The sequence below is a fragment of the Ranitomeya variabilis genome, chromosome 5 (genome assembly GCF_051348905.1).
Source record: "Ranitomeya variabilis isolate aRanVar5 chromosome 5, aRanVar5.hap1, whole genome shotgun sequence".
Lineage (NCBI taxonomy): Eukaryota > Metazoa > Chordata > Amphibia > Anura > Dendrobatidae > Ranitomeya > Ranitomeya variabilis.
This window is the reverse complement of record NC_135236.1, coordinates 66,981,529-67,009,039: the sequence shown is the minus strand read 5'-3', so window position 1 is coordinate 67,009,039 and position 27,511 is coordinate 66,981,529. Positions and strand designations below refer to the sequence as shown.

The following is a 27,511-nucleotide window of genomic DNA, read 5'->3' as shown; positions in this document are numbered from 1 at the left end:
CTTCCGCCCCAGTGTTGCGTCAGCCTGATGTTGCTCTTCCTTTTCAGGTTGAGGTCGATGCTTCTGAAATCGGAGCTGGGGCGGTGTTGTCGCAGAGAAGTTCCGACTGCTCCGTGATGAGACCTTGTGCCTTTTTTTCCCGTAAATTTTCGCCCGCCGATCGGAATTATGATATTGGGAATCGGGAGCTTTTGGCCATGAAGTGGGCTTTTGAGGAGTGGCGTCACTGGCTTGAGGGGGCCAGACATCAGGTGGTGGTATTGACTGACCACAAAAATTTAATTTACCTTGAGTCTGCCAGGCGCCTGAATCCTAGACAGGCGCGCTGGTCGTTGTTTTTCTCTCGGTTTAATTTTGTGGTGTCTTACCTACCGGGTTCTAAGAATGTTAAGGCGGATGCCCTTTCTAGGAGTTTTGAGCCTGACTCCCCTGGTAATTCTGAGCCCACAGGTATCCTTAAAGATGGAGTGATATTGTCTGCCGTTTCTCCAGACCTGCGGCGGGCCTTGCAGGAGTTTCAGGCGGATAGACCTGATCGTTGCCCACCTGGTAGACTGTTTGTTCCTGATGATTGGACCAGTAGAGTCATCTCTGAGGTTCATTCTTCTGCGTTGGCAGGTCATCCTGGAATCTTTGGTACCAGGGATTTGGTGGCAAGGTCCTTCTGGTGGCCTTCCCTGTCACGAGATGTGCGAGGCTTTGTGCAGTCTTGTGACGTTTGTGCTCGGGCCAAGCCTTGTTGTTCTCGGGCTAGTGGATTGTTGTTACCCTTGCCTATCCCGAAGAGGCCTTGGACGCACATCTCGATGGATTTTATTTCGGATCTGCCTGTTTCTCAGAAGATGTCTGTCATCTGGGTGGTGTGTGACCGTTTCTCTAAGATGGTCCATCTGGTTCCCTTGCCTAAGTTGCCTTCTTCTTCCGAGTTGGTTCCTCTGTTTTTTCAAAATGTTGTTCGTTTGCATGGTATTCCGGAGAATATCGTTTCTGACAGAGGGACCCAATTCGTGTCTAGATTTTGGCGGGCATTCTGTGCTAGGATGGGCATAGATTTGTCTTTTTCGTCTGCTTTCCATCCTCAGACTAATGGCCAGACCGAGCGGACTAATCAGACCTTGGAGACATATTTGAGGTGTTTTGTGTCTGCGGATCAGGATGATTGGGTTGCTTTTTTGCCTTTGGCGGAGTTCGCCCTCAATAATCGGGCCAGCTCTGCCACCTTGGTGTCCCCGTTTTTCTGTAATTCGGGGTTTCATCCTCGATTTTCCTCCGGTCAAGTGGAATCTTCGGATTGTCCTGGAGTGGATGCTGTGGTGGAGAGGTTGCATCAGATTTGGGGGCAGGTGGTGGACAATTTGAAGTTGTCCCAGGAGAAGACTCAGCTTTTTGCCAACCGCCGTCGTCGTGTTGGTCCTCGGCTTTGTGTTGGGGACTTGGTGTGGTTGTCTTCTCGTTTTGTCCCTATGAGGGTTTCTTCTCCTAAGTTTAAGCCTCGGTTCATCGGCCCGTACAAGATATTGGAGATTCTTAACCCTGTGTCCTTCCGTTTGGACCTCCCTGCATCCTTTTCGATTCATAATGTTTTTCATCGGTCATTGTTGCGCAGGTATGAGGTACCGGCTGTGCCTTCCGTTGAGCCTCCTGCTCCGGTGTTGGTTGAGGGTGAGTTGGAGTACGTTGTGGAAAAGATCTTAGACTCTCGTGTTTCCAGACGGAAACTCCAGTATCTGGTCAAATGGAAGGGATACGGTCAGGAGGATAATTCTTAGGTCACTGCCTCTGATGTTCATGCCTCCGATCTTGTCCGTGCCTTTCATAGGGCTCATCCTGATCGCCCTGGTGGTTCTGGTGAGGGTTCGGTGCCCCCTCCTTGAGGGGGGGGTACTGTTGTGAAATTGGATTCTGGGCTCCCCCGGTGGCCACTTGTGGAATTGTACTTGTGTGCATCATCCCCTCTGTTCACCTGCTCCTATCAGGATGTGGGAGTCGCTATATAACCTTGCTCCTCTGTCAGTTTCATGCCGGTCAACAATGTAATCAGAAGCCTTCTGTGCATGTTCCTGCTACTAGACAACTCCTAGCTAAGTTGGACTTTTGTCCTTGTGTGTTTTTGCATTTTGTTCCTGTTCACAGCTGCTGTTTCGTTACTGTGTCTGGAAAGCTCTTGTGAGCGGAAATTGCCACTCTGGTGTTATGAGTTAATGCTAGAGTCTTAAAGTAATTTCTGGATGGTGTTTTGATAGGGTTTTCTGCTGACCATGAAAGTGCCCTTTCTGTCTTCATGCTATCTAGTAAGCGGACCTCGATTTTGCTAAACCTATTTTCATACTACGTTTGTCATTTCATCTAAAATCACCGCCAATATATGTGGGGGCCTCTGTCTGCCTTTTGGGAAAATTTCTCTAGAGGTGAGCCAGGACTGTCTTTTCCTCTGCTAGGATTAGGTAGTTCTCTGGCTGGCGCTGGGCATCTAGGGATAAAAAACGTAGGCATGCTACCCGGCCACTTCTAGTTGTGCGGCAGGTTTAGTTCATGGTCAGTATAGTTTCCATCTTCCAAGAGCTAGTTCTCATATATGCTGGGCTATGTTCTCTCGCCATTGAGAATCATGACACTTCCCCATTCCTACAAGTCTGAATGATTCTATGACGCTGGCCATTCAGATTGATCGGCGTTTGCGGGAGCGCAAATCCGCTAATCCTTTGGCGGTGTTGTCTGAACAGACACCGGACTTAATGCAATGTGATAGAATTCAGACTAGAACTGAACGGCAAAATCATAGACGTCAGAATGGGTTGTGTTTTTACTGTGGTGATTCTACACATGTTATATCAGCATGCTCTAAACACCTAACAAAGTTTGTTAGTCCTGTCGCCATTGGTAACTTGCAGCCTAAATTTATTTTGTCTGTGACTTTAATTTGTTCATTGTCTTCCTACCCTGTTATGGCGTTTGTGGATTCAGGTGCTGCCCTGAGTCTTATGGACTTGTCGTTTGCCAAGCGCTGTGGTTTTATCCTGGAGCCTTTAGAAAATCCTATTCCTCTTAGAGGAATTGATGCTACGCCATTGGCGGAGAATAAACCGCAGTTTTGGACACAAGTGACCATGTGCATGACTCCTGAACATCGGGAGGTGATTCGTTTTCTTGTTCTGCATAAGATGCATGATTTGGTCGTTTTGGGTCTGCCATGGTTACAGGCCCATAATCCAGTTTTGGATTGGAGGGCTATGTCTGTGTCAAGTTGGGGTTGTCAGGGAATTCATTGCGATTCCCCGTCGGTGTCTATTGCTTCCTCCACTCCTTCAGAAGTTCCTGAGTATTTGTTTGACTATCAGGATGCATTCAGTGAGTCCAGGTCCAGTGCTCTTCCTCCTCATAGGGACTGTGACTGCGCTATAGATTTGATTCCTGGTAGTAAGTTTCCAAAGAGACGATTATTTAATCTGTCGGTACCTCAGCATGCCGCAATGCGTTCTTATATAAAGGAGTCTTTGGAGAAAGGACATATTCGTCCATCCTCTTCCCCTCTTGGTGCGGGATTCTTTTTTGTGGCCAAGAAAGACGGGTCTTTGAGACCTTGTATAGACTATCGGCTTCTGAATAAAATCACGGTTAAATTTCAATATCCTTTGCCACTATTGTCGGACTTGTTTGCTCGGATTAAGGGTGCCTGTTGGTTCACCAAGATAGATCTTCGTGGTGCGTACAACCTTGTGCGCATTAAGCAGGGAGATGAATGGAAAACTGCATTTAATACGCCCGAAGGTCATTTTGAGTACTTGGTGATGCCTTTTGGGCTCTCTAATGCTCCTTCAGTGTTTCAGTCCTTTATGCATGACATCTTCCGGAAGTATCTAGATAAATTTGTGATTGTTTATCTGGATGACATTTTAGTTTTTTCTGATGATTGGGATTCTCATGTAAGGCAGGTCAGGATGGTGTTTCAGGTTTTGCGCGATAATGCTTTGTTTGTGAAGGGCTCAAAGTGTCTTTTTGGAGTGCAGAAGGATTCCTTTTTGGGTTTTATTTTTTCCCCTTCTGCTGTGGAGATGGACCCAGTCAAGGTCTGAGCTATTCATGATTGGACTCAACCCACGTCTGTTAAGAGTCTTTAGAAGTTTTTGGGTTTTGCTAATTTCTACCGTCGTTTTATTGCTAATTTTTCTAGCATTGTTAAACCTCTGACGGATATGACCAAGAAAGGTTCTGATGTTGCTAATTGGGCTCCTGCGGCCGTGGAGGCCTTCCGGGAGCTGAAGCGCCGGTTCACTTCGGCGCCTGTTTTGTGCCAGCCTGATGTCTCACTTCCCTTTCAGGTTGAAGTAGACACTTCTGAGATCGGTGCAGGGGCTGTTTTGTCGCAGAGAGGCTCTGGTTGCTCTGTGATGAGACCATGTGCTTTCTTTTCCAGGAAGTTTTCGCCTGCTGAGCGGAACTATGATGTTGGTAATCGGGAGTTGTTGGCCATGAAGTGGGCATTTGAGGAGTGGCGTCATTGGCTCGAGGGAGCTAAGCATCGTGTGGTGGTCTTGACTGATCACAAAAATCTGATGTATCTCGAGTCTGCTAAACGCCTGAACCCTAGACAGGCTCGTTGGTCATTGTTTTTCTCCCGTTTTGACTTTGTGGTCTCATACCTGCCTGGTTCGAAAAATGTGAAGGCTGATGCTCTCTCTAGGAGCTTTGTGCCTGACTCTCCTGGAGTCTCAGAGCCGGCTGGTATTCTTAAAGAGGGAGTAATCTTGTCGGCCATTTCTCCTGATTTGCGACGTGTGTTGCAGAGATTTCAGGCTTGTAGACCTGACCCTTGTCCACCTGACAAACTGTTTGTTCCTGATAAATGGACCAGCAGAGATATTTCCGAGGTTCATTCCTCGGTGTTGGCCGGGCATCCTGGGATTTTTGGTACCAGAGATTTGGTGGCTAGGTCCTTTTGGTGGCCTTCCTTGTCACGGGATGTGCGTTCTTTTGTGCAGTCCTGTGGGACTTGTGCTCGGGCTAAGCCTTGCTGTTCTCGTGCCAGCGGGTTGCTTTTGCCCTTGCCCGTCCCGAAGAGGCCTTGGACACACATTTCCATGGATTTCATTTCAGATCTTCCGGTGTCTCAGGGAATGTCTGTCATCTGGGTGGTGTGTGATCGTTTTTCCAAGATGGTCCATTTGGTGCCCTTGCCTAAGTTGCCGTCCTCTTCCGATCTGGTTCCTTTGTTTTTTCAGAATGTGGTTCGTTTGCACGGCATTCCTGAGAATATCGTGTCTGACAGAGGATCCCAGTTTGTGTCCAGATTCTGGCGATCTTTTTGTGCTAAGATGGGCATTGATCTGTCGTTCTCGTCTGCCTTTCATCCTCAGACTAATGGTCAAACGGAGCGAACTAATCAGACGCTGGAGGCTTATTTGAGATGTTTTGTTTCTGCGGATCAGGATGATTGGGTGACCTTTTTGCCATTGGCTGAGTTTGCCCTCAATAATCGGGCTAGTTCCGCTACTTTGGTTTCGCCATTTTTCTGCAACTCTGGTTTTCATCCTCGTTTCTCCTCAGGTCATGTTGAGCCTTCTGACTGTCCTGGGGTGGATTCCGTGGTTGATAGGTTGCAGCGGACTTGGAATCATGTGGTGGAAACTTGAAGTTGTCACAGGAGAAGGCTCAGCGTTTTGCCAACCGCCGCCGCGGTGTGGGTCCCCGACTTCGTGTTGGGGATTTGGTTTGGTTGTCTTCTCGGTATGTCCCTCTGAAGGTTTCCTCTCCTAAGTTTAAGCCTCGCTTTATTGGTCCTTATAGAATATTGGAGGTCCTTAATCCGGTGTCTTTTCGTTTGGATCTTCCTGTGTCGTTTGCCATTCACAATGTGTTCCATAGGTCTTTGTTGCGGCAGTACATTGTGCCTGTGGTTCCTGCTGTTGACCCTCCTGCTCCGGTCTTGGTTGAGGGCGAGTTGGAGTACGTGGTGGAGAAGATCTTAGATTCTCGTCTCTCTAGACGGAGGCTTCAGTATCTGGTCAAATGGAAGGGCTATGGTCAGGAGGATAATTCCTGGGTGGTCGCTTCTGATGTTCATACGGCCGATTTGGTTCGTGCCTTTCACGCTGCCCATCCTGATCACCCTGGTGGTCGTAGTGAGGGTTCGGTGACCCCTCCTTAAAGGGGGGGTACTGTTGTGAACTATACTTTTTGGCTCCCTCTTGTGGTCACTAGCGGTATGGCCTTGGATTGTCTTTCCCCAGGTTGGTAGTCACCTGGTTCGTTAGACCCTGGGTGTTCCTATTTAAACTTCCTGGATTCTTAGTCCATTGCCTGGCATCAATGTAATCAGTCCTTGTCTGGCTGCTCCTGTCTTCTGGTCCTGATTTTTGCAAGATAAGCTAAGTCCTGCTTTCTTACTTTTGATCATTTGTATTGTTTTGTTTTTTGTCCAGCTTGTACATTATGTGATTCCTGATTTTGCTGGAAGCTCTAAGGGGGCTGATATTCTCCCCCCACACCGTTAGTCGGTGCGGGGATTCTTGGATATTCAGCGTGGATATGTTTGTAGGGTTTTTCGCTGACCGCATAAGTCTGCTTTCTATATTTCTGCTATTATATAGTGGGCCTCTCTTTGCTGAATCTAGTTCATACTTACATTTGTCCTTTCTTCTTACCTCACCGTTATTATTTGTTGGGGGCGTGTCTTTACTTTGGGGTACCTTTCTCTTGAGGCAAGTGAGGTCTGATTTTCTCTGAAAGGGTTAGTTAGTTCTCCGGCTGGCGCGAGACGTCTAGAACCAACGTAGGTACATTCCCCGGCTGCTATTAGTTGTGGGTTAGGATCAGGTATGCGGTCAGCTCAGTTACCACCTCCCTATGAGCTGGTTTTTTATGTTTGCAGACTTTGCTGAAAACCCTGAGATCCTCTTCCATTGGGATCATAACAGTTCTGGCACAGATAAATTGAACAGTCGGCCCTTAGGAAACTTACTACCAGGAATCAAATTATTAGAACACAACCAGAGAACATATTACCGGGACCGGAAGACCGGCAACAGAGGAGCTAGTTACCACGTAATAATGGGCACATAGCCCTCAGGCCTGAACCGAGGCCACCCACTCCATAATACCACTAAGAACAAGGAGAAAGAAGGAGTATAATGGGTATCAAAAATTTATTAAATATATACGATACAAATCTTAACATTAATTACGTGTATGAGCGGTCAAAAATACAGACAACATATAAAGTGCATATTGGATGAGGACGGGAATCGCTCTGGTGCATGGGGCCCTAAAGGTAAACTAATCTGCACAATAGTGCAGGTAAGTAGAAGAAATGGCCATAGGCTGCCATGTGGCTGACACAAATACAAAGTAATAACATCCGTAGTCAATAATGTAAGGCCACAAGGCGTGCTTACCACTGCAGTAAAGGGGCTGCACCAAAACACCAGGCTGGGACCAGAGAGGAGGGGGTCTCCTCTCTGGTCCCAGCCTGGTGTTTTGGTGCAGCCCCTTTACTGCAGTGGTAAGCACGCCTTGTGGCCTTACATTATTGACTACGGATGTTATTACTTTGTATTTGTGTCAGCCACATGGCAGCCTATGGCCATTTCTTCTACTTACCTGCACTATTGTGCAGATTAGTTTACCTTTAGGGCCCCATGCACCAGAGCGATTCCCGTCCTCATCCAATATGCACTTTATATGTTGTCTGTATTTTTGACCGCTCATACACGTAATTAATGTTAAGATTTGTATCGTATATATTTAATAAATTTTTGATACCCATTATACTCCTTCTTTCTCCTTGTTCTTACAGGAATCAAATTAATAGCACAATCGCAATCCCTATGAGGAGGTAGGGCACTGGATTTGGGCTCATCAAATACATCCCGGTAATCCGACAAAAACTCAGAAACTTCAGAAGGAGTGGAAGAAGAAATTGACAATAATGGAATATCACCATGTACCCCTTGACAACCCCAACTGGACACAGACATCGATTTCCAATCCAATACAGGATTATGGACCTGTAGCCATGGCAAACCCAATACAATCACATCATGCAGATTATGCAACACCAAAAAGCGAATATCCTCCTGATGTGCAGGAGCCATGCACATGGTCAACTGAGTCCAGAACTGAGGCTTATTCCTGGCCAAAGGCGTAGCATCAATTCCCCTCAATGGAATAGGATACTGCAAGGGCTCCAAGAAAAAACCACAGTGCCTGGCAAACTCCAAGTCCATCAAATTCAGGGCAGCGCCTGAATCCACAAATGCCATGACAGAATAGGACGACAAAGAGCAAATCAGAGTAACGGACAAAAAAAATTTAGGCTGTACAGTACCAATGGTGACAGACCTAGCGAACCGCTTAGAGCGCTTAGGACAATCAGAGATAGCATGAGTGGAGTCACCACAGTAAAAACACAGCCCATTCTGACGTCTGTGTTCTTGACGTTCAACTCTGGTCAAAGTCCTATCACATTGCATTGGCTCAGGCCTCTGCTCAAAAGATACCGCCAAATGGTGCACAGCTTTGCGCTCACGCAAGAGCCGATCGATATGAATGGCCAAGGACATAGACTCATTCAGACCAGCAGGCGTGGGGAACCCCACCATAACATCCTTAAGGGCTTCAGAAAGACCCTTTCTAAAAATTGCCACCAGGGCACACTCATTCCACTGAGTAAGCACAGACCACTTTCTAAACTTCTGACAATATACCTCTGCTTCATCCTGACCCTGACACAAAGCCAGCAAGAATTTCTCTCCCTGATCCACTGAATTTGGCTCATCATAAAGCAATCCAAGCGCCAGAAAAAACGCATCTACATTACACAATGCAGGATCTCCTGGCGCAAGGGAGAATGCCCAATCTTGAGGGTCGCCTTGTAACAAAGAAATAATGATTTTTACTTGCAGAATGGGGTCACCAGAGGAGTGGGGTTTCAAAGCAAGAAACAGTCTACAATTATTTTTGAAATTCAGGAACTTTGATCTATCCCCGGAAAACAAATCAGGAATTGGAATTCTAGGCTCTAACATCGGGTTCTGAACTACATAATCTTGAATGCTTTGTACCCTTGCAGTGAGTTGATCCACACAAGAGGACAGACCCTGAATGTCCATATCTGCACCTGAGTCCAGAACCACCCAGAGGTTAAGGGGAAAGGAAAGACAAAACACACTGCAGAGAAAAAAACAAATGGTCTCAGAACTTCTCCTATCCCTCTATTGAGATGCATTAACACTTTACGGGCCAGCTGTACTGTTATGAACCTGGTGGTTAGGAGCACCTGGAATGACCTGATAGTTAAACCATGAGACAAGACAAGCTCTGGGAAGTGGGAGCTCTGCTGACCGCAAACCCTAATCCTATCACACACACTAGAAATAGCCGTGGAGCGTACCTAACTCTGCCTAGACGCCTCTACACAGCCTAAGAGCTAACTACCCCTAAAGATAGGAAATAAAGCCTTACCTTGCCTCAGAGAAATACCCCAAAGGAAAAGGCAGCCCCCACAAATATTGACTGTGAGTTAAGATGGAAGTCACAAACACAGGAATGAAACAGGTTTTAGCAAAGGAGGCCAGACTTACTAAACAGACAGAGGATAGTAAAGGTATCTTTGCGGTCAGCACAAAAAACTACAAAATACCACGCAGAGTGTGCAAAAAGACCCCCGCACCGACTCACGGTGTGGAGGTGCCACTCTGCATCCCAGAGCTTCCAGCTAGCAAGGCAAAATCATGATAGCAAGCTGGACAAGAAAAACAATAAGCAACAAATTAACTAGCAGGGACTTAGCTTCTGCTGGAGTAGACAGGTCATCGGAAAGATCCAGGAGAGATCTGAACCAGTGCTAAGACATTGACAGCTGGCATGAAGTAACGATCTGAGTGGAGTTAAATAGAGAAGCCAGCATAGCCATAAACGAGGGCAGCTGAGGAAGGAGTCTCAGAACCAGCAGCTCCACTCACAGCCACCAGAGGGAGTCCACGGGCAGAACTCGCCGAAGTACCATTCATGACCACCGGAGGGAGTTCGAGAACGGAATTCACAACAGTGGCAATCATGGAATAATTTCAGGAAAGTCAAGCATAAGATTCATTCATTCATTCATTCATTCATAACATAGAGGTGGAAAGATGTTTAGGAATAGCCAGGCTCAATTTTAGAATGGTTGGATAATAAGTAATGATGCTACCAGAATCTCACTGATGTGTTCTGGACAGAAGAGGACTGCTATATTCTTTACAAATAACAAGGGGTAATATTTGATTCTATTGGAGACACCACCTGTTTAATTAAGTTACAATAATGCTAAGTAAAATAACACCCTTTAAAGATATGTGTACACCAAGGCCGGACTGGGGCTAAAATTCAGCCCTGGCATTTGAAGGTACACAGGCCCAATTTTCACATGGTGACTGTATAATATCTTTGTACACTTGTAGGTTACAAAGAGTGAGGGGAGTGTAACACAACTATATAACATATAATCCAGCATTACAGCTCAGTCCTCTTTATTGCTTTTAGTTGCAGTACCAAGAAAAGCCGCTACTTTACCTTCATAACTGGATCTCGTAGATAATGAAGGGATGAGACGACCAAAGGCTATGGAACCTCATTCTGATGCTCCATAAACTTTGCCTACAGCCACTTTTGGTTCTGCTGTGCAGCACGAGACCCAGTGACTCTGAAGAGCGGTGGCATCAGTAACGTCACCGCTAGTGTTGAGCATTCCGATACCGCAAGTATCGGGTATCGGCCGATACTTGCGGGTATCGGAATTCCGATACCGAGATCCGATACTTTTGTGATATCGGGAATCGGTATCAGGATTAATATCAATGTGTAAAAGAAAGAATTAAATGTGTGTAAATGGGTTAGTAACTGGCTTAGTGATAGAAAGCAGAGGGTGGTTATAAATGGTATAGTCTCTAACTGGGTTGCTGTGACCAGTAGGGTACCGCAAGGGTCGGTATTGGGACCTGTTCTTTTCAACATATTCATTAATGATCTGGTAGAAGGTTTACACAGTAAAATATTGATATTTGCAGATGATACAAAACTATGTAAAGCAGTTAATACAAGAGAAGATAGTATTCTGCTACAGATGGATCTGGATAAGTTGGAAACTTGGGCTGAAAGGTGGCAGATGAGGTTTAACAATGATAAATGTAAGGTTATACACATGGGAAGAAGGAATCAATATCACCATTACACCATTACACACTGAATGGGAAACCACTGGGTAAATCTCACATGGAGAAGGACTTGGGGATCCTAGTTAATGATAAACTTACCTGGAGCAACCAGTGCCAGGCAGCAGCTGACAAGGCAAACAGGATCATGGGGTGCATTAAAAGAGGTCTGGATACACATGATGAGAGCATTATACTGCCTCTGTACAAATCCCTAGTTAGACCGCACATGGAGTACTGTGTCTAGTTTTGGGCACCGGTGCTCAGGAAGGATATAATGGAACTAGAGAGAGTACAAAGGAGGGCAACAAAATTAATAAAGGGGATGGGAGAACTACAATACCCAGATAGATTAGCGAAATAAGGATTATTTAGTCTAGAAAAAAGACGACTGAGGGGCGATCTAATAACCATGTATAAGTATATAAGGGGACAATACAAATATCTCGCTGAGGATCTGTTTATACCAAGGAAGGTGACGGGCACAAGGGGGCATTCTTTGCGTCTGGAGGAGAGAAGGTTTTTCCACCAACATAGAAGAGGATTCTTTACTGTTAGGGCAGTGAGAATCTGGAATTGCTTGCCTGAGAAGGTGGTGATGGCGAACTCAGTCGAGGGGTTCAAGAGAGGCCTGGATGTCTTCCTGGAGCAGAACAATATTGTATCATACAATTATTAGGTTCTGTAGAATGACGTAGATCTGGGGATATATTATGATGGAATATAGGCTGAACTGGATGGACAAATGTCTTTTTTCGGCCTTACTAACTATGTTACTATGTTACTATGTAATAGGGATATACTCACCTCTCCGACGCAGCCTGCACCTTACCGAGGGAACCGGCAGCCTTCTTTGCTTAAAATGCGCGCGTTTACTGCCTTCCGTGATGTCACGGCTTCTGATTGGTCGCGTGCCGCCCATGTGACCGCGACGCGACCAATCACAACAAGCCGTGACGTAATTTCAGGTCCTGAATGCCTAATTCTAGGCATTCAGGATTTGAAAATTACGTCACGGCTTGTGATTGGTCGCGTGCCGCCCATGTGACCGCGACGCGACCAGTCACAACAAGCCGTGACGTAATTTCAGGTCCTGAATGCCTAATTCTAGGCATTCAGGATTTGAAAATTACGTCACGGCTTGTGATTGGTCGCGTGCCGCCCATGTGACCGCGACGCGACCAATCACAAGCCGTGACGTAATTTTCAAATCCTGAATGCCTAGAATTAGGCATTCAGGACCTGAAATTACGTCACGGCTTGTTGTGATTGGTCGCATCGCGGTCACATGGGCGGCACGCGACCAATCACAAGCCGTGACGTCACGGAAGGCAGTAAACGCGCGCATTTTAAGCAAAGAAGGCTGCCGGTTCCCTCGGTAAGGTGCAGGCTGCGTCGGAGAGGTGAGTATATCAATATTTTTTATTTTAATTCTTTATTTTACCCAGTAATATGGATCCCAGGGCCTGAAGGAGAGTTTCCTCTCCTTCAGACCCTGGGAACCATCTGGGATACCGTCCGATACTTGAGTCCCATTGACTTGTATTGGCATCGGGTATCGGTATCGGATTAGATCCGATACTTTGCCGGTATCGGCCGATACTTTCCGATACCGATACTTTCAAGTATCGGACGGTATCGCTCAACACTAGTCATGAGGTTATTCCTCTTCAGATACTCCAGATGCTCTCTTAGAATACCCTCCAGGATTTTACACATAGTAGAGGTTAAGCTTACTAGCTTACTATAATTTCCGAGTTCAATTTTTGTATCCTTTTTGAATATTGGCACCACATTTGCTATACGCCAGTCCTGTGGTACAGACCCTATTATTGTGGAGTCTTTAAAGATTAAAAATAATGGTCTATCAATGACTGTACTTAGTTCCTGCAGTACTCGGGGGTGGATGCCATCCAGGCCCGGAGATTTGTCAATTTTAGTGATTTTTAGACGCCGCCATACTTCCTGCTGGGCTGTCGCGCTAATTTCTCTTCTCCTACCGCCCCCTGCGCCTGTCAGCCCCTCCTCACCTGGTGATCACCCTCTTCAGTGATCACCTCTAATCACCCTCTTTAGTGATCACCCCTAATCACCCCCTGCCCCCCCTGATCACCCCCTGCCACCCTCCACCCCACTGATCACCCCCTGCTCCCCACTGATCACCCCCTGCACTCCTTTATCACCTGCGGCTGTCGCGCTAATTTCTCTTCTCCTACCGCCCGCTGCGCCTGTCAGCCCCTCCTCACCTGGTGATCACCCTCTTTAGTGATCACCCCTAATCACCCCCTGCCCCCCCCTGATCACCCCCTGCCCCCCTCCACCCCCCTGATCACCCCCTTCCCCCCACTGATCACCCCCTGCACTCCTTAATCACCTGCGGCTGTCGCGCTAATTTCTCTTCTCCTACCGCCCCCTGCGCCTGTCAGCCCCTCCTCACCTGGTGATCACCTTCTTCAGTGATCACCTCTAATCACCCTCTTTAGTGATCACCCCTAATCACCCCCTGCCCCCCCGATTACCCCCTGCCCCCCTCCACCCCCCTGATCACCCCCTGCCCCCCACTGATCACCCCCTGCACTCCTTTATCACCTGCGGCTGTTGCGCTAATTTCTCTTCTCCTACCACCCCCTGCGCCTGTCAGCCCCTCCTCACCTGGTGATCACCCTCTTCAGTGATCACCTCTAATCACCCCCTGCCCCGCTGATCACCCCCTGCCCCCCTGATCACCCCCTGCCCACCTGATCACCCCCCTTTATCGCTGCTGCCAGCTCCATCTCCATCTGACGCTGCATCTCCTCAGCCCCTTCTCCCCCCCCCGTGCCTGACAGCCCCCCCCGCGCCTGACAGCCCCCCCGCGCCTGACAGCCTCCTGCTGCAGAAGAGTTTCACCAAACACACGCACATACACACGCACACGCAACACTATAATAAAGTTTAGATTTTTTTTTACACACGCACACACACCACACACACAATGTCCCGCTCATCCCAGTCATCAGAGTCACAAAGGCTGTACTCAGCTGAGGAGGCATATTCCTTTCTTGCCTCCGAAGCTGATAGTGAGGGAGAGGACCCCACTTTTTTGTATTCCTCCCACTCTTCCTCCTCTAGTGACATGGACTTGCCACCCTCAAGATGTCGCAGGACGAGAAATCGCCCGAAGCCCAGGAGAGGAGAGCAGGAGCCCAGGAGAGGAGAGTCGGAGCCCAGGGGAGGAGAGCCGGAGCCCAGGGGAGAAGACCCACAGCCAAGGGTAAGTAACCCCCAACCTAGTGCTAGTCACGCCCAACCTAGCACTAGTGCCCCCACCTGGACCCCCATCCCTGAAAATTTTGCTCCACGGATTCCTGATTTCATTCCCCAATCAGGAATGCAATTTGAGACTGCCAACCTCAGGGAAATAGACTTTTTCAAAGTCTTTTTCTCGGAGTCAATCGTCAGTCTCATGGTGGAGCAAACAAATTTGTACGCCATTTAAATAAGACAAAACGGGGGCACCACGGTATATGGGATACCACCAGGGCCTAAAAAGAGATAAGCTTTACTAACAAAAGAGAGACAAGGCCCTATCGCAGGGGATCACCATAATACAGATGAGGCAGAAATGTATAAACACAACTTTATTAAGTGACACATACAAAGGACAAAACACAGTTAAAAACATTTAAAAACATATATAATAATACACCATCGCCCCTGATAAGGCAAATAACCCACAAATGACTCCACACTACAATAGGATGGTAAAATACTCTGTTAATGGCCAGAACGGCCCAGCTGGAGAGTAACTAGACCCTATGCAAGGCTCTCCCCTGGACAAAATGCAGTTAAATAAGGCATAAATAGCAGATGAAAAAAAGACACCATAAAACCCAGTGTATATAACACCAAACTGCCTGTGAAACAAACCCCAGCTTGTATGTCTCTGTAACGTAATACAAAGTAAAGAACCCCACTGCACTAGTAATACCTAGTAATACAGAGCAGGTACATGCAAGGACAGCTGGTTCATGGGGTTAAACTATGAACAAGTAGAGAGGCCACAGTAGTGTTAACCACAAATGGCCAGTAAGAGTGCCCAGAGGAGCAACATGTGGACTGTGCACAACATGGGATAACAGTTGAAAATGAAGACTGCCTGAAGGCAGTAATAACCAAGCCAATATAACCTACCAGTCAAGATATAATACAGACCATTCAAAGCAAATATAAGCAACCTGTAGGGTGAGGCAGTGAAAATACTGCCTAAAGGCATGCAGAGCCAGAACCGAAATAGCCTCCAGAGTGGGTCATAATGTGGGTTAGAGAGAGACCCAACGCGTGTCGCCACCTGCACTGGGCGGCTTCATCAGGGGTAATCTCATAGCAAAATATGTGCCACTTAAATATACATGGAAAAATGTCCTTACCAGCCTCAGCTGTGTTGCTGCTTCCAGCCGCACGGTTCAATCAGAGCCATGTGATCTGTTACCCACTGTGCTCTGTCTGCGCATGCTCCAGCGTCAGGCAGCTAATGGAGCAGCACAGGGGTAACCAAGGAGACCGTGATACTTCCTGTCTAATGTTTTCTAATACAGTGGAGAAATGTCTGCACATACTCCAGCGTCAGGCAGCTAATGGAGCAGCACAGGGGTAACCAAGGAGACCGTGATACTTCCTGTCTAATGTTTTCTAATACAGTGGAGAAATGTCTGCACATACTCCAGTGTCAGGCAGCTAATGGAGCAGCACAGAGGTAACCAAGGAGACCGTGATACTTCCTGTCTAACGTTTTACAATACAGCGGAGATCCCACTAGTGTCACACAGACACATTGTGAGAGATTCTTGAATACCGGCGCGCCCACCATGTCTTGGTGACTATAGCGCCACTAGAGCGCCATGAAAATATAAGTTGGAGATACATGAGTGGAACGCACTGTGCATATTAGCGCAAAATGCCGTATTATACACACTCCTATCCGTTGCCATAAGCAACTGAAATACTAAAAAGACCATGAACGGCTGTGTTGCTACTTACAGCCGTGCGATAAATTCAAAACCAATATAGTAAATGGTACATTCCCCACCCCGCTGAGTTCTGTGCATGATGCAGCATCAGACAGCTATTGGTATATAAAAGGGGTTTCCAAGGAGACCATGATACTTCCTGTTACGCATTTACAATCAAGTGGATATCCCACCAGAACTGCACTGGAATACTATCAGACAATGTTGTATATCAGTGCATCCCACATGTCATGGTACCAATATTGCTGCTAATCTGCTCTATGTACACAGACGAAGGAATTTGTGTATAAAACACATGACGCATGCTGCCACGGAACGCCATAGTGACCAAGCGCGCACCTGAAATAAAATATTGAGCGATACTACCAATGTACTGGACCCAGACGTATGCAATCACACACGATTAATTATTAAATTGCTATACAAATGGATTACTGAACCCAATGGGTGTAGTGCTGCAGATACGGTAATGACTGAGTTTTTAAGAAAAAACAAAAAAAAAAAAAAAAAAAACCATTTGTTGCTGAAACTCACACCGTGCAAAAAATACACAGGGGCACTTCTGCTGAACACAAATGATTTAATGAACTCTTGATGCACAAGAGGTCGACGCAAAGTACATGTACTAAGGACAACAATCACACCAATGTGCTGGCCCTTGAGCTGCGCCACCCCTGCAGATACATTGCATCAAATGCAACAACTGAAGGTGCTGACATGTATGTCAGCAATAACCAGGTGAGTAGTCCCCACATTGGAGCAGCGAATTTACCAAGGCTTCCACATAGGGTGCCATGATATGTTTAGTAACATCAGACCCTCAGAAACATGTAAGGTCTACCAGGTAAAAAGGTTACTTAGAAGATTATTAGGGTAATACAACCCAATGCCAAACGCTCAGTATCTCATAGCAGTGCAATATGAAGCATATGAAAAAGGAGGCGAGCCTAGCCTCCGAAGGCCCACTTATCATGGGGCACAGTTGCCTATGGCACCAAATGGACGCAGGTACAGGTGAACTACCAAGAACATATTCAAAGAATACCAAGTATCTACAAACAGTTATTATTATATAGCAGAAAAATTGGCCAAAATAAGACTTTTTCAAAGTCTTTTTCTCGGAGTCAATCGTCAGTCTCATGGTGGAGCAAACAAATTTGTACGCCATGCAATTTTTTTCCCAAAACCCAGTTTCATCATTTTCTGCTTGGAGTCCCGTTGACTCTGCAGAAATGTTGAAATATTGGGGACTGGTCCTTCACATGGGGATTGTGAAGAAACCAGAAATTCGCCAATACTGGAGTACTGATATTTTATATCAAACTCCAATATATGGCATGGTTATGAATCGCAAACGTTTTGAGGCGATTCATAAATTTCTCCATTTTAGGGACAACACTGACATCCTTCCCCGCGATGACCCGAATTTTGACAGACTGTTCAAAATTCGGCCTATCATCGAACACTTCAGCAACAAGTTTGCTGAAGTGTACATTCCCCAAAGGGAAATTTGTGTGGATGAATCCCTCTTCCACTTCAAAGGGCGGCTTCAGTTCCGTCAGTACCTGCCCAGCAAAAGGGTGAGGTACGGGATAAAGCTCTACAAGATCTGTGAGAGTACCTCAGGGTACACTCTCAGCTTTAGAGTTTATCAAGGAAAGGACAGCAGGATCCAGCCCCCAGAATGTCCACCCGCTCTGAGGGTGAGTGGGAAAATAGTGTGGGATTTGGTCCACCCACTGCTTGATAAAGGTTACCATCTGTACGTTGATAACTTTTATACAAGCATCCCACTCTTTCAATCCCTCTCTGCCAGAGCTACCGTCGCTTGCGGTACCGTGCGGAGAAACCAGAGGGGTCTCCCTTTGTCACTAATTGAGCAGGTTCTCCCAAAGGGTGAGAGCCGGGCCCAATGTAGCGGCAACATGCTTGTGGTCAAGTTCAAAGACAAAAGGGACGTCTTTTTCTTGACCACAATCCATGGTCCCGGCACCACGGCCACCACTGTTCGAGGTACCCCAGTACAGGTCCAAAAACCGGACTGTGCCCTGGGGTACAACAAACACATGGGGGGAGTTGATCTTTCTGATCAAGTCCTCCAGCCCTATAGTGCCATGCGGAAAACGAAGGTGTGGTATAAAAAACTGGCTGTGCACATCGTACAAATGGCACTGTATAACGCATACGTGCTATCACGATGTGCAGGCCAGACCAACAACACCTTCCTTCAGTTCCAGGAGGCGGTGATAAAGGCCCTGATGTTTGGAGGCGAGGAAGGAGCGGGCACCAGCACCTCTGGAACTCAAGCTTCCCGTATTGTACCAGGGCAACATTTTCCCAGAGAGGATAAGAAAAAGGTGCCGAGTGTGCTATAAAAGGGGGACAAGAAAAACAACTCGTTTCCATTGTGAAACGTGTCCTGAGAAACCTGGACTGTGTTTGAATGAATGCTTCAGAATTCATCACACGTCCATTGACTAAACACATCCTGACATGGACTCACCCACACCAGGTCGACATACACAACACCACACACACCAACCTGACGTACACTATACCACACCACACACCAACGTGACGTACACTACGCCACACACACCAACCTGACACACTACGTCAGGTTGGTGTGTGTGGTGTAGTGTATGTCAGGTTGATGTTTGGTGTAGTGGACGTCAGGTTGGTGTGTGTGGTGCAGTATACACCACACACACACACCAACCTGACGTACACTATACGACACCAACCTGACGTACACCACACCACACACACCAGCCTGACGTAGCGTGTCAGTTTGGTGTGTGTGGCGTGGTGTACGTCAGGTTGGTGTGTGGGGTGTATACTACACCACACATGACGTACACTACACCACACAACAACCTGACGTACACTACACCACACACACCAGCCTGACGTAGCGTGTCAGGTTGGTGTGTGTGGCGTTGTGTACGCCAGTTGGTGTATGGGGTGTATACTACACCACACATGACGTACACTACACCACACAACAACCTGACGTACACTACACCACACACACCAGCCTGACATAGCGTGTCAGGTTGGTGTGTGTGGCGTTGTGTACGTCAGTTGGTGTGTGGGGTGTATACTACACCACACATGATGTACACTACACCACACAACAACCTGACGTACACTACACCACACACACCAGCCTGACTAAGCGTGTCAGGTTGGTGTGTGTGGCGTTGTGTACGTCAGTTGGTGTGTGGGGTGTATACTACACCACACATGACGTACACTACACCACACACCAACCTGACATACACTACACCACACACCAACCTGACGTACACTACACCACACACCAACCTGATGTACACTACACCACAAACCCCAACCTGACAAAGAGTGTCAGGTGGGTGTGTATGGCGTGTACGTCAGGTTGGTGTGTAGTTTGATATAGTGTATGTCAGGTTGGTGTGTGTGGTGAATACTACACCACACACACCAACTTGACATACACTACATACCTTCCACACGCAACATGGTGTCCGCTAATGATTGGAGCTAATTTTCCATTCAAAAAGTCAAATGGCGCTCCTTCCCTTCCGAGCCTTGCCGTGCGCCCAAACAGTGGTTTACCCCCACATGTGAGGTATCGGTGTACTCAGGAGAAATTGCCCAACAAATTTTAGCATCCATTTTATCCTGATGCCCATGTAAAAATGAAAAAAATTGAGGCTAAAATAAATTTTTGTGAAAAAAAGTACTTTTTCATTCTTATGGATCAATTTGTGAAGCACCTTGGGGTTCAAAGTGCTCAATATGCATCTAGATAAGTTCCTTGAGTGGTCTAGTTTCCAAAATGGGGTCACATGTGGGGGAGCTCCAATGTTTAGGCACACAGGGGCTCTCCAAACGCGACATGGTGTCCGCTAAAGATTGGAGCTAATTTTTAATTCAAAAAGTCAAATGGTGCTCCTTCTCTTCCGAGCCTTGCCGTGCGCCGAAACAGTGGTTTACCCCCACATGTGAGGTATCGGTGTACTCAGGAGAAATTGCCCAACAAATTTTAGTATCCATTTGATCCTGATGCCCATGTAAAAATGAAAAAAATTGAGGCTAAAATAAAATTTTTGTGAAAAAAAAGTACTTTTTCATTCTTATGGATCAATTTGTGAAGCACCTGGGGGTTCAAAGTGCTCAATATGCATCTAAATAAGTTCCTTGGGTGGTCTAGTTTCCAAAATGGGGTCACATGTGGGGGAGCTCCAATGTTTAGGCACACAGGGGCTCTCCAAACGCGACATGGTGTCCGCTAAAGATTGGAGCTAATTTTTAATTCAAAAAGTCAAATGGTGCTCCTTCTCTTCCGAGCCTTGCCGTGCGCCGAAACAGTGGTTTACCCCCACATGTGAGGTATCGGTGTACTCAGGAGAAATTGCCCAACAAATTTTAGTATCCATTTGATCCTGATGCCCATGTAAAAATGAAAAAAATTGAGGCTAAAATAAAATTTTTGTGAAAAAAAAGTACTTTTTCATTCTTATGGATCAATTTGTGAAGCACCTGGGGGTTCAAAGTGCTCAATATGCATCTAAATAAGTTCCTTGGGTGGTCTAGTTTTCAAAATGGGGTCACATGTGGGGGAGCTCCAATGTTTAGGCACACAGGGGCTCTCCAAACGCGACATGGTGTCCGCTAAAGATTGGAGCTAATTTTTCATTCAAAAAGTGAAATGGCGCTCCTTCCCTTCCGAGCCCTGCTGTGCCCCCAAACAGTGGTTCCCCCCCACATATGAGGATTTGGCGTACTCAGGACAAATTGGCCAACAACTTTTGCGTTCCAGTTTCTCCTTTTACCCTTGGGAAAATAAAAAAAATGTTGCTAAAAGATCATTTTTGTGACTAAAAAGTCAAATGTTCATTTTTTCCTTCCATGTTGCTTCTGCTGCTGTGAAACACCTGAAGGGCTAATAAACTTCTTGAATGTGGTTTTGAACACCTTGATGGGTGCACTTTTTAGAATGGTGTCACTTTTGGGTATTTTCAGCCATATAGAACCCTGAAAGTGACTTCAAATGTGAGGTGGTCCCTAAAAAAAATGGTTTTGTAAATTTTGTTGTAAAAATGAGAAATCGTTGGTCAAATTTTAACCCTTATAACTTCCTAGCAAAAAAAAATTTTGTTTCCAAAGTTGTGCTGATGTAAAGTAGACATGTGGGAAATGTTACTTATTAACTATTTTGTGTCATATAACTCTCTGGTTTAACAGAATAAAAATTCAAAATGTGAAAATTGCGAAATTTTGAAAATTTTTGCCAAATTTTCATTTTTTTCACAAATAAACGCAAAAATTATCGACCTAAATTTACCACTAACATGAAGCCCAATATGTCATGAAAAAACAATCTCAGAACCGCTAGGATCCGTTGAAGCGTTCCTGAGTTATTACCTCATAAAGGGACACTGGTCAGAATTGCAAAAAACGGCAAGGTCATTAAGGCCAAAATAGGCTGGGTCATGAAGGGGTTAAGGGGCATTTCTGCTTTTTATACCATGGAGGAAAGTTGTCAGTCAGAAACTCTATATACTTTGCAGAGGTCATTTTCACACCTTCAGGAACCTTAAGGGTAAGTGCACACACTGCGGATTTTGCTGCGGATCTGCAGCGGATTTGACGCTGCGGATCCGCAGCAGTTTTCCCAAAGTTTACAGTACCATGTAAACCTATGGGAAAAAAAAACCGCTGTGCACATGCTGCGGAAAAATCCACGCGGAAACGCAGCGGATTATTTTCCGCAGCATGTCAATTCTTTGTGCGGATTCCGCAGCAGTTTTACACCTGCACCAATAGGAAACTGCAGTTGTAAAACCACAGTGGAATCCGCAGAAGAAACCGTGATAAAATCCGCAGTGAAAACCGCAGTGGTTTTGCACTGCGGATTTTCCAAATCTGCTGCGGAAAAATCCGCAGCAGAATCCGCAACGTGTGCACATACCCTAAGGGGCACCACCAGCTGTTTCTCCATGATTCCGGCCCAAAACATGACTCCTCCACCTCCTTGCTGACGTTGCAGCCTTGTTGGGACATGGTGGCCATCCACCAACCATCCACTACTCCATCCATCTGGACCATCCAGGGTTGCTTATCTGTAAACAAGACTGTTTGGAAATTAGTCTTCATGTATGTGTGGGCCCAATACAACCATTTCTGCTTGTGAACACTGTTTAAGGGTGGCCGAATAGTAGGTTTATGCACCACAGCAAGCCTTTGAAGGAGCCTACACCTTGAGGTTCGAGGGACTACAGAGGCACCAGCAGCTTCAAATATCTGTTTCTGCTGTGTAATGGCTTTTTATCAGCTGCTTTCTTAGGGTACCGTCACACTGTGAAATTTCCATCGCTGCGACGGCACGATTCGTGACGTCGCAGCGTCGTATGAATATCGCTCCAGCGTCGTAGACTGCAGTCACACTTTGCAATCACGGCGCTGGAGCGATGCCGAAGTCCCCGGGTAACCAGGGTAAACATCGGGTTACTAAGCGCAGGGCCGCGCTTAGTAACCCGATGTTTACCCTGGTTACCAGCGTTAACGTAAAAAAAACAAACAGTACATACTCACATTCCGGTGTCTGTCCCCGGCGTTCTGCTTCTCTCCACTGTGTAAGCGCCATAGCCGGAAAGCAGAGCGGTGACGTCACCGCGTCACCGCTGTGCTCGCTTTCCGGCCGGCAGGCGCTCACACAGTGCAGAGAAGCTGAGACGCCGGAGGACTGACACCGGAATGTAAGTATGTACTGTTTGTTTTTTTAACGTTTACGCTTGTAACCAGGGTAAACATCGGGTTACTAAGCGCGGCCCTGCGCTTAGTTACCCGATGTTTACCCTGGTTACAAGCGAACACATCGTTGGATCGCTGTCACACACAACGATCCAGCGATGTCAGCGGGTGATCAAGCGACGAAAGAAAGTTCCAAACGATGTGCTACGACGTACGATTCTCAGCAGGGTCCCTGATCGCTGCTGCGTGTCAGACACTGCGATATCGTAACGATATCGCTAGAACGTCACGAATCGTACCGTCGTAGCGATGGAAATTTCACTGTGTGACGGTACCCCTAATCCGATGAACTTGCCTGGCAGAAATCTTCCTCATTATGCCTTTATCAGCACAAACACATTTGTGCTCAGATACAGCCACAAATCTCTTAACAGTGCGATGATCACGCTTAAGTTTTCGGGAAATTTCTAATGTTTTCATCCCTTCACCAAGGCATTGCACTATTTCATGCTTTTCAGCAGCAGAGAGATCCTTTTTCTTTCCCATGTTACTTGAAAACTGTGACCTGCTTAATAATGTGGAACATCATTTTTAAGTAGTTTTCCTTTAATTAGAATCACCTGGAAAACCAATTATCACATGTGTTTAAGATTGATTTCAGTGATCCATTGAGCCCTGAGACACAATACCATCCACGAGTTTATTTGAAAAACAAAACAATTAAATCTTTATGACACTTAAATCCAATTTGCATAATAATTTGGAACACAGTGTAGATGGGAGTCTCTCCCGGGAAGAACGCTGCCTGCTCAATGCTGGCTGAATATATGGGAAAAGGCTGCCAAATCCTCTGTCTGCACCCTTTATAAGGAAAACCAACATAAAATGTTGATGTTTTGGTATCACATTCTGGAGCTCCTTCACAGACTGAACCCTCAGCTCACAAATATTTGCTGGCGTTGTTGCTCAGCTCCGGGTTCTCAGTTCCACATTTTCTGGTCTTGCCCAGGGCTGGGTAGATTTTGGAAAAAGGTGAAAACCTTAATACAACAAAGCATGTGGAGGTTAAGCTGGACCCTGCTATACACCTACTAAATGTTTACCCTCGAGTGATGGGAAGAAATTCGACCAGACTGCTATTACATCTGTTGACTGCAGCTAGATGTTTGATTGCCCTCCATTGGAGACAGACTACACCCCCCTCTCAAGGTTTTGGATAGAATAGCCGACATCCACAGGATGGAGCACATGTCAGACCTATTGAATGCGAGTTTGGACAGATTTGAGACCCTCTGGTCTCTCTAGGACTATTTTAGGGCCCAAAGCAACAGTTAGGAGCATATTGGTTTTTGAACAGGTTTATTCTTCCCTTCCATTCCTTTCCTATGTGTATTTCTCGTGTTATTTATTATAGTGGATTTATATGAATTGTAATATGTGTATAGGGATGGAGTCATCTTAACGTGGCATCAATTAGAACTGCTGTTGGACTTTTCGTCTTTTTCTGTTCTATTGCACTATATGTTTTGATCCAACTAGTGGGAAATGTCTTCCAAGTGTTCATTCTAACTGTACTCCATTCTTTCTGGTTCTCAAATTTGTAAGCCAAATTGTGATTGTTTTGTCTTGTCTTAATTCTGATTGTAAAATTGTATAAAATTAAATGAAAATTACAGTTATTAAATAAACAAAAGAAAACATAGAACTTCACCAATATATTAGTACAGCTAAAAAGTTAAAAGTTGTTAGTCAGGGCACCGGCCTTGAATGTAATAATAGGTGTTAAGCAGTTATTGTATGAGCACATCTCCCATGCCCGCATAATCAACTGGATATACCATGTAACAATGTCACATGAGCACGAGGGAGACCCATCACTGGGACAATGCAGGTACAGGTGTGGAACATACAGTGTTTTTATTTTGTAAGGGGGACTACTTATTTATAAAGTGGTTGACCATGTAGTGGCTAACCTCTTTAGGTCAGATGACAGCTGCCAAGTGGTTTATGGATTGAAAAAAAAAGTAAAAAATACAGTTTGCACACTTTTAGCATAGAATTAATGTACAGTTATCCAGGTATAATGTACAGGTAGAGGCCCTTCATTTTAGGTGCACCTTGTCAGGGGTTGAGGATTTTGAACTTTTTGAGAAAAGAAATAACTAAATAACTTACATTTTTAATTTATATTGAAGTTCAATAGAACGAAAACAAAAACATGACCATTAAATTAAATTACATAAGTGTTATTTCATCATTTATACACTAGATTAGATAGTTCAGCAGGGTGTAATTTCCCTAGATGCATCCAAATGCATTTACTTATAGCTGTGCTAACCAGGGTAGAGCGGAGCATTTTGGGATGTGACAGCTCAGGTATAACGCTATGGTACCTATCATGTACACTGAATATATTTTGTTAGATGTTATCATGCACTATTATTTTCTACTAGTATCTAAGCCAAAACCAGGAAGCGTCCGAAACACAAATCTTTGCTATTAAGAGACCACTGCAAAATGTTCAGTTTGTCTGATTTTTCTCTTTATAGGTATATTTTTGAGTAAAATGTAAATTGTTCTTTTATTCTATAAACTACTGACAACATGTCTCCAAATTTCATTGCAATAAAGGCTGTGTAAGATATCAGTGGTTCCAGTTAGATCCAATGTTTTGTCGAATTGCACTTGGACCAAAAATACGGTCGTCTACATGAACTCTTTCTGCTACAAACTGCCATGAGAGCTGTATAAATCTGTAAGTTTTTCCATTGGGCACTGTGCCGGCACAATTGATTATTTGGGCACTCTTGTTGTATTGTCTATCACCTTGTGGCATTTAACTGATCCTATCTTTCTTTGAGGACTTTCTATAGGGTATTAGTCTGGATTCAAAATCTAACATTTATGGTCCAAGTACGGTCCACGATGTCTGTACCAGCTGTAGATCTCCTGACCCAAAGCCACTCCGGACATTGCGATCTGTAATCAGACCGTGAACGTTGGATGCTTGAACCCAGCCCCACTGTAGGTCTGTAATATCTCCTAGTCCACTAATGTTCAACAGAATTTTTTTTTGGTCATGGTGGCTTTTACTAGTCAAGCTTAAAAGACTGAGACATCTTTTGAGCTGAGGTTTTTGTCCAGGCCTATAAATGAATTAAATGTTTACAATAATTAATCTTTTTCTGTATGATTATTTTTTTCCAGGAACTTTAAATTGGATTTTACTGAACAATATGCATGGTAATGACCAGAATAACTACTCAATACATGGAGAATTCTATCTCCGTGCCTTTACTAGGTATGGAAACCTTCAGCTAGTAATTTTTACTGTCCTCCTAAAAATGTATCTGCTGTGTGTATTTGGGAATACTTTTATCACTGTCATTGTATGTCTGACCTCCCATCTTCATACACCCATGTATTATTTTCTATGTAACCTCACAGTTCTGGATATCATATATGTCTCTGTTATCTTGCCTAAACTCATGGTGATAACTGTCACGGGTAATATCACCATATCTTACTCAGGATGCTTTGCACAAGTATTTTTTTACGTATTTTGTATCGGGACAGAATTTTTCATACTGGCTTCTATGGCTTATGACCGATATGTGGCTATTTGTACTCCTTTACACTATCTGCTTGTTATGAACCAAAAGACATGTCTGACCCTTTCTGTCTTCTCCTTCATCCTCGGTGTGTTAAATGCAGTGATGTATCCACTGCTAATCTCAAAATTATCATTCGGCAATTCTCATGAAATCAATCATTTCTTTTGTCATATGAAATCCGTGCTGAAGCTAAGCAGCATTGAAGGAACATGAGTTGACCTTCTGATAACCATAGATGGCATCGTTTTAGGATTCTCCACCTTCATCCTCATTCTTATTTCATATATGTTCATCATCTCCACCATTTCGAAGATCCAGACATCATCCGGTAGGTTAAAGGCTTTTTCCAGCTGTTCTTCTCATCTCACCATGGTCCTATTGTTTTGTCTAACATCTCTTAGCCTTAATATAAAACCAGAAAATGAACTGACTCAAGAACAGGATAAAATTTTCTCCATGTTGTATATTGCTGTGGTTCCACTTTTAAATCCAGTGGTGTACAGCTTAAGAAACAAAGAAGTTAAAAAAGCTATTGAAAAGAATCTTTTCAAAAAGTATCCAAAATTGGAATTATAATGAGTACCAACACGAGAAATGAACATGTAGAGCAAAGTTTTCCATGTTCAATGTCTAGATGAGGGGACCATAAGAAGAAAGGTCTCAGAAATTAAATATTTCACAGGTTAACAATATGGAAAAGCACAAATTACACAGTAGGTTTTCTCTGGCATTAAGAGCTCATTCTGAAGTCCAAATTTCAAGCACAAGTGTTATTTACCTGTGTTTTATATGGATAGTGCTCATACCTCTGTTAGCCTATGGGTTAATTCTTGTGACTGATTTTTCACAGACTGAGCGGTTTACAGAAAATTGTAAAGATTTCGATCTGAGGGTCGGATCAAAATCAGCAATGCAAGTCTATGGGTCCATGAACAAATGAAATAGGATCCAAGTGCTGTCC

At 45.2% G+C, this 27,511-nt stretch overlaps 1 long non-coding RNA gene and 1 pseudogene across 1 annotated transcript in view; one reads left to right on the top strand and one right to left on the bottom strand.

Moving 5' to 3' along the window:
* LOC143773303 (uncharacterized) overlaps positions 1-17,213 on the bottom strand; it is a 233,686-nt gene extending 216,473 nt beyond the window's left edge. The window contains exon 1 of the long non-coding RNA XR_013215134.1: positions 15,596-17,213. This is a non-coding gene — a long non-coding RNA (uncharacterized LOC143773303). The remainder of the gene's footprint in view (positions 1-15,595) is intronic.
* An 8,959-nt stretch (positions 17,214-26,172) lies between these two features.
* LOC143774857 (olfactory receptor 5AR1-like) lies at positions 26,173-27,126 on the top strand (annotated as a pseudogene).
* Positions 27,127-27,511: the final 385 nt, after the last annotated feature.